Below are 13389 nucleotides of genomic sequence, written 5' to 3' on the forward strand. Positions count from 1 at the left end.
ACAGGCACAGGTCAGCCTGGGCCACGCCCGTGCAGCACCAGAACCAGCACCAGCACCAGCCTCAGCAGAACTTTGTACTGAGGAGGAAGTAAGGACAGAAGTCAGTCTGCAGACAGTTGAGCTGAGATGCAGCGGAGGCCACACAGGAGGACAGCTTCAACTAGAAACCTCCTAGGGAGAATGAAACCAAGTCCAGTGGGTCAAGGGCACAGCAGTGATAGGGATAGAGGAAAACACATTTCAGATAGATGTGGTAGGTAAGGTCCCACTGTGGATAGATTTGGTAGGCAATTTCTATCTAGGGAGCTGGAAATAATGAGATCCTCATCAGCATGGTATTGCTGGTGTTGCCCAGTTAGGGCCACTGGCTGGGGCAGGAGAGGGAGAAGATAGCAGTTGTCACACCGACTGACCATGGATACCTCCTGAGGCACAGAAGGCTGTGAGGACAGAAGGAGGCAGCCAGGTTGAGAGGACTTGGAAGGATCAAAAGGGCCAGCGGTCTCAAAGGGCAGGAGGGTGGGGAAGCTGTAGAAGGCTTGAGGCTGTTTCCCCATGGGAGGGGACTGGTGGGGAAAGGAGAAAGCCAGCTTTGTGACCCCCCCCACCTTCTAGCAAAATGTGCACAGGTGTTAAAAAAAATGTTGGTGGTGGATTAAAAAGACCAGATAACACAGTCTTGCTATGTCCACTTTGCAGATGACCAGACGGTTAGTTGGGAAGGCTGAGACTGGAGATGGGATCTCCAGAGTCCTGCCTGAGCGCTTTCCTTCTGGCACATTCTGCTCTCCTACAATTGGTCGGCTGGACCCTGAACTCACAGCCAACCTCCCACCCCTTGACAGGCTCCTGGGGAGGCAAGCTGGTGCCGTGCAAAGGAAGTTCTTAGTTCCCATTCTGCTTTGCTCCTGGCGAGATGTGTGGTCTGGGCAAACACCTTACCTGTTTAACCTCAGTCCCTGTTTTGTCAAGTGCGAGTGATTCTGCCTTTCCACAGCTGTGTCTGAGACAACCAGCTGGATACAAGCTCTCTGAGCGCAGGCCTTCCATCTGTTTTTTATACTGTTCTGTTTCCAGCACCAGGGCCCAGAACAGCGCCCAGTCATTAGGCTTAGTTGGCTTCCCTTCAGGCAGCTGTTCCCAAATTTGACCACCAGATGGCAGCAAAGGAAAGCGTGTCTCAGAGACCAAGGCACCCAGTCCCAAGGGCCTCTCTCTATAGGGTTCAGGATTGCATTGCTGGTCTCCCTGAAGAAGTAAACAGCTTTCACTCCCTGCCTGAGTTTCCTGGCCTGTGGGCCTATGTGGAGCCTAACTGAAGAGGCCTGGTCACTTGCTCAGGTGTGAGGTGCTTTCTGGTCTCCATCAGGTAGAATTTATCAGCTTCCTCGAAGATGAACCTCAGGTCTTGGGTCTTAAATGGCCCCCACTGGGGCATTGTGGGTGGGGATGAGGAGTCCGGGCTGGGTGTGGATTAGATGCTGGGATGCTTAGGAATGTCTAAGGATATCACCATGTATGTATACAGCAATGATTAGGAACCTTTACACTATCATCTCATTTGATACAGGTGTTAATATTTTCCTGGTTTTAATACAGGTGTTAATATTTTCAGCCCAAATATTGCTTCCTCAGAGATGACTCTCTCCTGTAAAGTAGCCTTCAGTTTCTAGCACACACCTTTGAAGTACTTGATATTATCAGAAGTAAACATATTTCCTTATTCTATAGGTGGCTTTGGCTTGTCTGTGGTCTTCTGGTCACTGGGACGTCTGGGACAGTGTCAGCCTTGCTTCCTGATGCATCTCCAGAGGTAGATCTAGGCCTGGCATACAGGTAGGTGCTCTGACGAGGACTGAGAAATGGTGGAATCAATTCCTAGTTATCGCCCACTGCCTAGTTATCGTTCTTACTTCAGGTCCTCTGAACTTTAAGCTGCAAGGCTCACACCTTTACTTGGGGGATTGCTGACTAACAGTCCTGCTTCCCAGAGGTCTGCAAGGGCAACACGGACAAGGACCACACCTGCCTTATTTGGTACCCTGACCTGGTTTCTTGCAGAGTGAGTAGTCCCCGAGGTGATCAAAAAGGGATTGTGGATGAGATGAGATGCTAGGATTACAGACAAAGGACAGGTTTGGGACAAAGCCCGCCTTCTTCCTGGTTGGTGCTTTTACTCCACTTATAGAAGAGCTGAGAAGTGGATGAGCACCCTGCCCACCCCTTTCACAGATTATTATCTCTCATGTGTCTGTTCTCATCCTGTCTTAGGAGCTATGTAGGCTGCATCAGGTTAGTGGCTGTGACCACAGCACTAGCCTAAAAAGCACCGAGTGTGAGCAGAGTTTATTTGAGCCAAGGTGGGGATGGCCATCTGGGAATCTCCAATTTTAGTTGTCCATAATTAGTGCTCTGAAATGGCATCTGAGAAGTCTGGTTTTATAGAGTGAAGGAAGGAGGAAGAGGAGGAGGAGAAGTGTGTGTGTGGGGGGGAGAAGGGAGTTAAAGCAAGCCAGTTGTCACAGTTACATTGGTCAACAGGAGTAACAGGGGTGCTTGATTCACTTACGTTCCACATTCTAGGCAAGAATTGTGATCCAAGTCTTGTAAGTCATTCTCCAAGTTATCTCTTTCTCTAATGGCACCAGTGCATCTACCAGGAACTAATTCAAAGTGGGTAAAGGTTCAAAATTAACCAGATCATGAAAGACTGAAATCCAGGAAGGTCTGACTCTGGCACACAACCCATGTCCATCAGGCCCCAAAAGGAGGGGGCAGCCCCTTTCTTTCATGTATGCCTTCATCATGTTGAACTGAACCATCATCTTCCGGGGGAGGCCTCACCAGTGTCTTTCTACATGTGTGGGAACTGAGGTCAGGGAGATGACATAAATGAACTTGGAAAAGGTCGGGGTGCCTTGGAACTTGGGACTATACACCCCACTGAACACCCTGGATAAAGGAGGTGAACAGAGGAGTTCTGACTTTTCCTGTGCTACTTCACCTCCTCTCAGTCCTGTTTTCTGCAGTTTCCAGCCTCCAAAGATGGTGGAGTCGTCTTCTCTTGAGGGTATTTCCACCAGGATCACTGCACTCCCTGTGATTGCGAGTTGTGCTCCTCCTTGAAACAGCTACCCTCTCCCCTGGCTCCCTTTCAACTCTGCAGAGGAGCCTTGTCAGGGTCAACTCCCGGCCTCCCCCAGGACCAGCTCTTGCTTTCAAAAGGCGGGAGGGAGCCTAACCCTAGGCTTTCTCCCCGCCTCCCCATCCCCCAGCCTCTTCTCCTCCCGCTCCAGGAGCTGAGCCAGGGAGAGGGGGAGCAGATCCCAGCCTCCCTTCCTGCATGGTGGATTTGAAGCTAATGGCATTTCCTCTGCAGGCCTTGGAGTCCTGCCGAGAGGCTCCCACACTGCTCCAGCAACTCCTCTGCCCAGCCCTCGCCAAAGCAAACGGAGAAGAGAAATTAAAATGAGGCCAGCCAAGAGTGAGCCTAATGAGCAAAGGGAAGGCTGTAATTCAAGGCTGAGGCTGGAGCTGAATGGTGCCATGGGATCTTTAAGCAGCAGAGAAAATCAACACTCTGAACAAAGCAAAAAATCATAGAACCCAGAGGCTCTTAGCTCTGGGCTGTGGCCAGGGCTGATTTTGGAAGTCCAAGTATTTATCTAAAGACCTAGGAGGGGGCACACTGAGGGTCCCAAAGGGCCTGGGGTGTGGATGTGGTGATCTATGCCCTTTTCATAGCCATCGCCACCCTCTGGCCCAGGCTGCCTCCTTGGATGACTTTTGGGTCCATTTGTCCTTGGTCTTGTTGGAGATGGTGTGGACCCCTTGTGCCCCTCCCTGTCTCTTTGAGGTCTCTCCAAGAGGAGGGAGGGGCTGTCCAGGAGCAAGAGGGCAGGGCATTAGCTGGGCAGTGGTTTGCAAGTTGGCAGGGTCGCCATACCACCATGGGGAAGCCCATTCTCTGCTCTTTTCTTATTCTGCTCAGCATTGGTCAAGGAGCCAGGACTCCCCTCCCCTTCCAGCTTCAGTCCTGGCCATTTCTCTCATCACTTCTCTGCTCTGCTGGCTCCAGGTCTCCACTGGCTGCAGGAGGAGGCTCCACTTAGGTTGAAGCTGCTTTCAGAAACTCAACTTTTAATAACAGATGGTCCTAGGCCACTGTCTCCTGGTCCAGCTGCTAAAAAAGTGGCACTTTGGTTCCTCTTCTGGTGTGTGTGTGTGTGTGTGTGTGTGTCCTTGAACAAACTTTAGTTGGGTTCTTTTGCAGCCAGAAGAGGAGGAGCATGGAGCAGCCCAGGTGAAGAGGCAGAGTCCATAGAACAGTCCTGAGTGCTGCAGGAAGTGAAGGGCATTGTCTTCCCCAAGGGAGGAAGGAGGGGATTGGAGAGGGGCAGGAGAGGAGCCAGAGGCCAGGAGTTTGGGCTGCATCTGCTGAGCAGGTGGCCCTGGATCCTACTCAGTTATATCTTTCTTCCTGTGTTGGACCATGAGATGGCAAAAGCACCCACAGTTTCTTTCGGAGGGACAGAGGGCCCAGAGGGGACACAGGTGTCTAGGTGGTGCTGCTCAGAAACCTAGAGAGGAGTCAGAAAGCTCTGAAGGGCAGTAGTGGCTTGGGGTCTTATGACCACAAGGCTGTCATCAGGGCTCAGCAGATACTGGCTATCGTTTTGTAGGATATGCAAAATAGGCAGGTCCTAAATGCCTACAAATCTGCTTTAGTGGCTGTTTTTAACAACTGGACTTGTAAGATTTGAGTTTGGCACTGCAGGCTTTTGATCTGATGGGTCTCAGCCTCAGTGAAAAATGAACCACTGAGAGGCCAGTACGCGGAGACCACCTTTGGCTCATTGGTATGACCCAGGAAAAAGCTCTTGGCTAGGAGCTGTAAGGCCCAGGAGGAGATGCAGCCCTTGCAGCTGGGCTTCCCAGGGGGACAGGTGGGAGTTTCCCAGGAGCTCCCCGGTACTTGCGCACACAGCTGCAGGTTGAGGTCTCCATAGGCACATGTACCCTCCAGGGGTGGCTTCCTGATCTCCTTTCTCTGTTCCATAGAGTTCATTGGAGTCCCACCGATTGTCTTCTAGATTTAAGCTCTGGCTTCACTCCTTCCTGGTGGGACAAACATTTGGAACCTTCATGTCCTCCTCGGCAAAACGAGGGATATGTCCTCCTGTTTGGTTTAGATATCAGGTGTTGCCCCAAAGCTGCTGCCAGATAATGCCAGAAAGCTTAGAGGTGAAATGCTTGGGTTATGAGAGGTTTAGCCTAATCAGTGCATTAGTCCCCTGATAGGGATTAACTGGGTTGTAACTGTAGGCAGGTAGGGTGTGGCTGGAGGAAGTGGGTGCTTTTGGGTTTTATAATTTGTCCATCTGGAGTGGCATGCTCTCTTTCTCTCTCTCTCTCTCCACCCCCCTTCCTATCTGGCTCCATGTCCTGACCTGCTTTCTGCTGTCATACCCTTCCATCATGATGCCCTGACTTACCTTGGACCCTGAGGAATGGTATCACCATCTATGGACTGAGACCTCTAAAACCATGAGCTCCCCGCCAAATTTTTCCTTCTCTAAAATTATTCTTGTCAGGTCTTTTGGTCTCAGTGGCAAAAAAACTGACTAAAACACCTCCCTACTGTGTTTTGTAGGAATCACGTGGGATGTTTACACGAAGAACCGTGTGACTGTGTTTGGCGAATAGCAGACACAGGACCAACACGACTCCTTCCTGTCCTCCTCTGCACTCTGGAAATGCCTGGTGGGTGAATGAATGGACAAAGGGAGCAAGGAGGACCTGACGCCAGGCTGTCCTAAGGTGTTGGCATCTTCTTTCATTGGACAAGGGTCCACCACAGGTCCTTTGTTCAGGACAGAAACAAGTGGTTCAGTAAAGGTGAGTGTTAGTGAGGAAGGAAGAAGAGGAAGGGGGAGGAAGCCTGTGCTGGTGTTTGTGTGTCTCACCACCATTGTGGAATGCAGAGAGCGCAGCAGGAACTTCGTCCTGGTCCTCTAACTGCCTGGGGCTCCTCAGCTGGCCAGAGACCTTGGCTGACCCCAGGCTGAGTAAGTGCCATAGCACCATCAGTGATAGCTGCTAAGATCCTCAGAGGGAAGAAGTCATAACTCCTGGGCTTTAAGTCATGATTTAACACACACACACACACACACACACATACCCACACACACGCACGCACGCACAGGGGATGTTAATCCAAATACTCAGGAGTCCTTGCTGGAGTTCTGCTTCTTCTCCCATATGGACCTTTCACAGGCCTTGCTGGGGCCCCCTAAGCCTGAGCCTGGACAGTGTTCTTCCTCCAGAAGGGATGATCCCATTAGCTCCTGTTACTGAGCCTTGGTCCTGTGTGCAAGGCGCATGGCCTGTTGCTCTTATGCACTTTTCTCATTAAGTCTTCACAAGTTCCTGCAGTAAGTACTGGTGCCACTCCCACCTCACAGACGAGGAAGCAGCCTGAGGGGCACTCATCACCTGCCTCAGGTCACTTAGCTGGGAAGTGGTGGAGTCTGGCTTCCAACCAGCCAGCTGGACTCCAAGTTCCTTGTGCTAACAGTGGCCAGCCCTTCTCCAGGCCTGGCCGTGCTCTCAGGCCTCAGCAGCCTGACAGCCAGACCTTGCTAGTGGCTCCTGTTTGTCACAGGCAAGGCCTGTGTCCTTCTAGGGGAGGCCTGGACTTCAGAATAAGGGGGACTTTCCTTCTGGTCATTTGGCCCCATGATGAATGCCCTGTTAAAGCATAACAAGTGAAAGCCAAGGGTGCCTGAGATACCGTCAGTGAGTGAGACTGGCTGGGAGGGAGCTCTCGTCCATGACTGACCTCATCCTTCCCCCCAGAGTGCAGCCCCTCCCAGGTCTGGACAATGGCTGCTGCGTGGACATGAGAGCTCTCTTATTATATCATCCAAGTATTTTATTTTATTTTCATTGACAAATAAAGACTGTACTCTTATGGTATACAGCATGATGTCTGGAAATATGTATGCATTGTATGACGGCTAAACTGAGCTGATTAGCATATGCATTACCTCACATTCTAATTTTCTTTTTGTGTGTATGCATGATGAGAACATTTAAAATCTGCTCTTAGTAATTTTCCAGCATTCAGTGCTTGATTATTAACTATAGTCACCCTGTTAGAGGACAGATCTCTTGAACTTATTCTTCCTTTGGCCAGTCCCCTGCCGTCCCCACCCTAGCCCCTGGTAACCACCATCCTACCCTCCATTTCTGTGAGGCTGAATCTTTTAAATTCCATGTATAAATGAGATCCCATATGTATCTGTCTTTGTTTCAGGCTTATTTCACTTGCAATAATGTCTTCCAGCTTTGTCTGTGTTGTCACCAATGGGATTCTTCAAAGCTGTAAGAGAAGCCAGGAACCTAGAGTTTGCTGTAAAGCCTTCCAGTGTTATAAATGCTGAGCATTAAAGAAAATCTTTGATATTCCTCTTCCCCACAAATAGAGAATCCTGCCCTGGCCACCGCTGCTCCATCCAGTCACTGGGGGATTACCAGGTGGGGCTAGGCACTGGGGAGGAGCAAGGCCAGGTAGACACCAGTCCAGCATGGCCTTGCTGAGTTGGGCAGCGGGACAGCGGTGGCTTTGCCAGAGCCTGGATGTGGAGTTTAGGATTCCCCAGGTGTGTTTTGAGAATGTGGATAATTTTTGAGGTTATGAGCCTTCATAACATTTGGAGAATTGTGAATTTACTTTCAGTTGCCATGGGAAGGAGATGTTAGCACAGATGCTGACCCTCTGATCGCTCTGGCTGCTGTGCAGACCACAGTGGAGGAGGGGAAGGCGGAGCTGAGGAGGGCCAGTGAAGAGACACCAGGGTAGGGTGAGACACTGTGGGGATGTGGGCTAGGAAGGCAGCCGGGAGACAAGAGAAGTGGAGATTAAGAAGCAGTTTGCTGGATGCATGGAGGCCTTACTGGTCAGGAAAATTATTATTATTATTATTATTATTTTGCGCTGTGGTTGGCTTGAATTTTCTGTTAGTTGGATTAAGTTTTGTTGCAAATTACAGAAAACTCCAAATAATGGAGTCTTAAACAAGATAGTGTTACTTTTCTATCTTGTAATAAGAGGGTCACAGAAGGCCCAGGGCTGGAGGGTGCTCTGTGTGTGGCCTTGGCCTTATGATGTGAAGAAATTTAAATGTTGGTGAGAATGTGGGGGAAAAGGTACACTCATCCATTGCTGGTGCAACTGCAAACTGGTGCAACCAATCTGGAAAGCAGAATGGAGATTCTGTAGAAAACTTGGAATGGAACCACCATTTGACCCAGCTATCCCACTACTTGGTCTACACCCAAAGGACTTAAAATCAGCATACTTTAGTAATGCAGACACAACAATGTTTATAGCAGCTCAATTCACAATAACTGAACTGTGGAAGCAACCTAGATATCCTTCAAAAGATGAATGGATAAAGAAACTGTGATACATACATACATACATACACACACACACACACACACACACACACACACTGAGCTATTACTCAGCACAAAAAGAGAATAAAATTATGGCATTTGCTGGAAAATGGTTGGAGTTGGAGAATCTCATGCTAAGCAAAGTCAGCCGATCCCAAAAAACCAAAGGCCGAATGTTCTCTCTGATAAATGGATGCTGATCCATAATGGGGAGGGGGAAGGCATGGAAAAAATGGAGGAACTTTGATTGAGCAAAGGGGAGGGAAGGTAGGGAGGGTGCAGGGGGGCAGGAAAGATGGTGGAATGAGATGGACATCATTATCCTAGGTACATGTATGACTGCACATATGGTGTGACGCTACATTGTGTACAACCATAAAAATGTAAAGTTGTGATGTGATTGTGTACAATGAATCAAAATGCATTCTGCTGTCAAATGTACCTAATTAAAATAAATAAATAAATTTTAATAAAAGTATGTTCTATGGTGTCCTCCCATGAGTAGGGGCTGAATTGAGTAACTTGTTCCTAAAGAAGTGACCAAGTTGTAAGAAGGCAATGTGGTTTCCTCCTTGGGTCACTCTGGGGAAGCCAGTGCCATATTGTGAGGACACTCAAGCACCCTGTGGAGAGGCCCAGATGGAGAACTGAGATCTCCCACCAAAAGCCAGAGAGAAACTGGGTCCTCCTATGTGTGAGCCAGCTTAGACATGAATCTTGCAGCCCAAGCCTGATGGGACCAGAGACCTGGCTAAGATCCTGACTGCAACTTCTCTAGGCACTCTGAGCCAGAACTGCCCAGCTTAGCCTCTTCTGAATTTCTGATTTCTGGGAACTATGAGATCATGCATGTTTTCTACTTGAGGCTACTCAGTTTTGTTATATAGCAACCGACAATTAATAACCAGTCCAAGACAGCAGCACCACATTTCCGGATGCAGGAAGATGAGTTCCTAGAAGGGGCAGCTTACATATTCCCTCGCCTCCTGTTGGGCAGGACTTAGTGACATGGCTCCATAGCCAGGGCAGCCCTAGCTTGGGAATGCAACTTCCCTTCCTTTGTCACCATGAAGTTGGGGAAATGGGAACCAGGGAACAATGAGCAGTTTCCAACTGCAGCTTGTTAATGTTTTCTGTTTAGAATGAAAAGAGAGCTCTTGTTTTCAAGAATGCCTTTGTTGATACAAAGAAAGCACTTCTCCGTCATTATTTAATGAAACATTTGGTTCATTTTTACCCAAAGAGATTGAAATCATCAAATGCAAGATTCTTGCTCTTATTTCAAGAAAATGAACACCCTTCCCTGCAGAAGGTGGCGGTAGAGGAAGTGTTAAGTCTGTTCCCTGGCAATGCCTTTGAGTGCCCTTGACCCCTGCACTCTGGGCTACAGGGCTTATATTCCTGCAGTGACAACACAGGCCCAGGTTTGTGGCAACTTCTATGAATAACTTCTGTGCATTCATGATAGGCTCTTTTGAGAGAAAGAGGAGCCTTCAGGGATTCTGTCAGTGACGATGGGGAAAAAAGGCCCAGAAGTTTCCGTTGAAAAGATAGAAATGTTGCTTTGGAAAGGGGAGGGGTGAGAAGAAGGCGGGGGTGTCAGGTGGAGTTGTCATGGAAAGTATTGTCCCCTCCTCAAGAGCTCTAAAGTGATCAGACTGGTGTGGTCATGAGAGTGCACTTTCCATGGAGGAGAGTTTAGGAGAAGAGACTGCAGGCTCGGGAAAGTGCTCCAGCCCTATTCCTTTGAGATTTGACAGCCAGAGAGAGAGGACCATGTTCCTCCTCAGGGCTGCCCTCCATTGCAGGGTGAACTCAGAATGACATCCTTGACAGAGGAGCTTTGTCTTAGAAACAATAAGTTCAAGTCAAGGGGACCTCCTGGGATGTCCTTTTGGTCACTGACCCAATCTATGCTTTTCAAATTTTATCTATAACAAAGCTAAAATCTTACTACCTGTCTGCCCCTTGTGTCTTATTTCTTAATTAGTTCCTAACACTTCAGGGAAAGATGGGATGAGGGTGGTGCTGGTGATTTTTGGATCTCCCCCAAAATCTAATACCATCCCCAAATATGTTTCAGAAAATAGGCTCCTACAGGGTAAAACTAGAGAGAGAGAAAAGATCTTGATGTGGATATTACCTGCTGTAGGGATTTGGGACACACACCCTACACTTATCTTTATCCATGAATATCTCTGCATCTCTCCGGCTCTCTCCTTCTTTCTCTCTCAGTCAAATCTTAGTTAAGTCCCATAACTTTATGAAGCATGTTCTACCATAACTGTGTCACACTGATGGATAAACAGGTGCAAAGAAAGGCTAGGCAAATTGCCAAAGGTAACAGCTAGTAAGTAGATTCTGATCCGGCTCACCTGGTTCCAAAGCCTGCACTAAAACGCTAGGTGGCATGGTCTTGCTGGATTTTAGGCTGGTATGCTTAAAGTCAGACAGGCGATATGGGAGAAGAAGCCAACCTATTTGCAGCAGAATCTTAATCAGGGGTAACAGCAGGGGTAATCAGCAGCAGGGAGAAGAAGGGGGAGGGGTGATTGGAGAACCAGCAAGCTGTCTGGCTGAGCTAACTGTTGTTCCCCTCTGGTGGCAGCAGCAATCTGGCAGAGAAGATGAGCTTTGTTATAGGGCATTTGACTGGAGGGCTCACGGGACATCTAGGTGGGGTTGCATGGGAACCAGTTAGACAGTCGCGTCCCAGTTCATTTAGATTTGAGAGTCCTCAGCAGAGGTGATGGTTGATGTCATAGGAAATATGATAGGACAGGGGTGTGTAGTGGGCAAGGGAGGCTAAGAATGGAGGAGTTAGGGAACCGTGCTCAGAGGTGTGCCTGAGGCCTGGAGGGTGTCATGGGTGTTATCAGCAGGGATGTGAAGGAGAGAGTGGATGGTGGGCTCAAATACTCCCAGAGGCCAGGTGTTATCACCATCTCTGAAGTCTGGATCTTCCTCTAGAGTCAGACTCACGTCCAAATATGCACCAGGCACCTCAAGCCCAGTTGTGCAAAACAAATGGTGGTCTTCCCCAAACCCGCTCCTCCTGTTGTCTCCAGTATCTCAGTAGATGGCCCCCTGTCCTTCAGATTCCTCAGGCCCCAAACACTGTAGTTATCACAGCCTCTTCTCCATATCTTTGGTTCAATCCATCCTCACTCAAATCATGTCAGTCCAGTGTCCACAGCCTCAGCAGACCCAGAATCTGACCACTTCTCCACCCCCATGGCTGCTGCCCTGGTCCAGGCACATGCGTTGCCCACCAGGTTATTACTCTGACTTCCTTATTCACGTGGCTGTTCCCCGCCCCCCCCACCCCCATGGCTGTATTGCAACATGGCAGAGAGATGTTTGCCGTCTCCTTTAGAGGAAACCCCTGTGGCAGAGCTGCAAGCAGGAGCCAGAGCTAAAAGGAAGCTGGGGGCAGAGGGTGTGGTGAGGTGAGCCAGTCTACTGATGTTTCAAATCTCAGTATTTGCCAGTCCCCCCACATCTCATGCCTTTGATAAAATAATCTAAACTGCAGGTCACCCCAAAGGAAGAAGCATCCTTACTTCAGCCAAGCAGACACATACTTCAGCAGGAACTTGAGAAATGTCAGGGAAGGCATGTCCTAGCTCGAGGGGTTTTCCTAGGGCGGCTGGTGTGTCTCTTGCTGTCTGCATGCTCCTCCGAAGCCATCTGTCCTGTGGACTCTGAGTGCTACCAAGAAAGGGCACTTCCCTCACAGCTGGCACCCAAAGGACAGTGTCCCAGGGGTCCATAACTTGTGTGCCTTCACTAGTGCGTTTGGTCATTTCTGAAAGATAGTAAGCCGTCACTCAAAAGATCACCTGGTCAGTTGCTCATCATGGCTCCAGGGGTCACACACTGCCCCTCCCATTGATAATGATGGCCGCTCCATGGTGACGGTGCAGGTGGTTATGGTGAGACTGGTTGTTAAGTAAAAGCAGAGGGCTGCTGCTGCCATGTGCAGTGACTGCTGGTTTAAACCTGGGCAGAGGAAGAAGCGCTAAGAACACTGGCCAGGAACATTTTCCAAGGAACAACTTCTATTTTTCTTCCATTGCCACCTTCTTGGTTATAGAGCAAGTCCCTTTCTACCTTTCTCTGGCAGATGCCCAGTGTGTGTGTGTGTGTGTGTGTGTGTGTGTGTGTACGTCTGTGTGCATACATGCACGTTTGTGTTTTGGGTGCTGTGAAGTCGCTGAACCTTTGAAACCAGGCTTGTAGGATTCCACAGACAAACCCGTAATGCTGGCGGGAAGGAGGCGTCTGTGGAGTAGAACAGGTCTCAGTGTTTGCAGAAAGGATGCCGGAGAGCTCAGGCTGCCCTGCGTGAGAGCAAGAGTGTGTGAGTGTGAGATGTGGTATGTGTGTGAATGTGAGTGTGTGTGACCATGTGAAAGCCTGAGAGTAGGCATGTAAGAGTGTGAGTGTATGTATGTGATGCATGTGTTCCAGGGTGTGAGTGAGTGTGCGTGTGTGTGTGTGGTGTGTGAACCTCTTAGAGTATGAGTATGTACGACTGTGTGCATTTGAGAGAGTGTGAGAGTGCCAGCGTGCCAGAAAACATGCAGAAGTGTATGGGTATGTGTGCATGTGTGTATGGTGTTAGGTGAAGGCGTGTGCACGTGTAATGTAGCTCGAGTGTGTTTGTGTGTTTACAAGGCTTGAGAAGGGTCTGGGCTTTCCTTGGGTGCAAGGGAGTGGGTGTGGAAGGGAGTTGGGTGTGCCAGAGTGGGAGCCAGAGCGCACTCCTGTGCAGGGCCAGGGGCAGGCGGGCCGTGTCGCCCTTCCACTTCCACAGGGATGCGAGCCAGTCTCGTGCAGGCCAGGGGCCTGGGGGGATCTGGTCCATTTTACTACAGTGAGCAAATTAAGGGCAGAGTCAAAACAGAGCAAGGGATCAGGTTC

The 13389-nt window shown here is 49.4% G+C and overlaps 1 long non-coding RNA gene across 1 annotated transcript; it reads left to right on the plus strand.

The window, feature by feature from the left end:
• The first annotated feature begins 1729 nt into the window (after window positions 1-1729).
• On the plus strand, window positions 1730-8285 carry LOC125616501. Its single transcript, XR_007347132.1, has 3 exons — window positions 1730-1836; window positions 1919-2062; window positions 5654-8285. It is a non-coding gene; the product is annotated as an uncharacterized LOC125616501 (long non-coding RNA).
• The last annotated feature ends 5104 nt before the right edge of the window (window positions 8286-13389 follow it).

The sequence above is a fragment of the Marmota marmota genome, unplaced genomic scaffold, assembly GCF_001458135.2.
Source record: "Marmota marmota marmota unplaced genomic scaffold, marMar, whole genome shotgun sequence".
In the NCBI taxonomy this organism is placed as follows: Eukaryota; Metazoa; Chordata; class Mammalia; order Rodentia; family Sciuridae; genus Marmota; species Marmota marmota.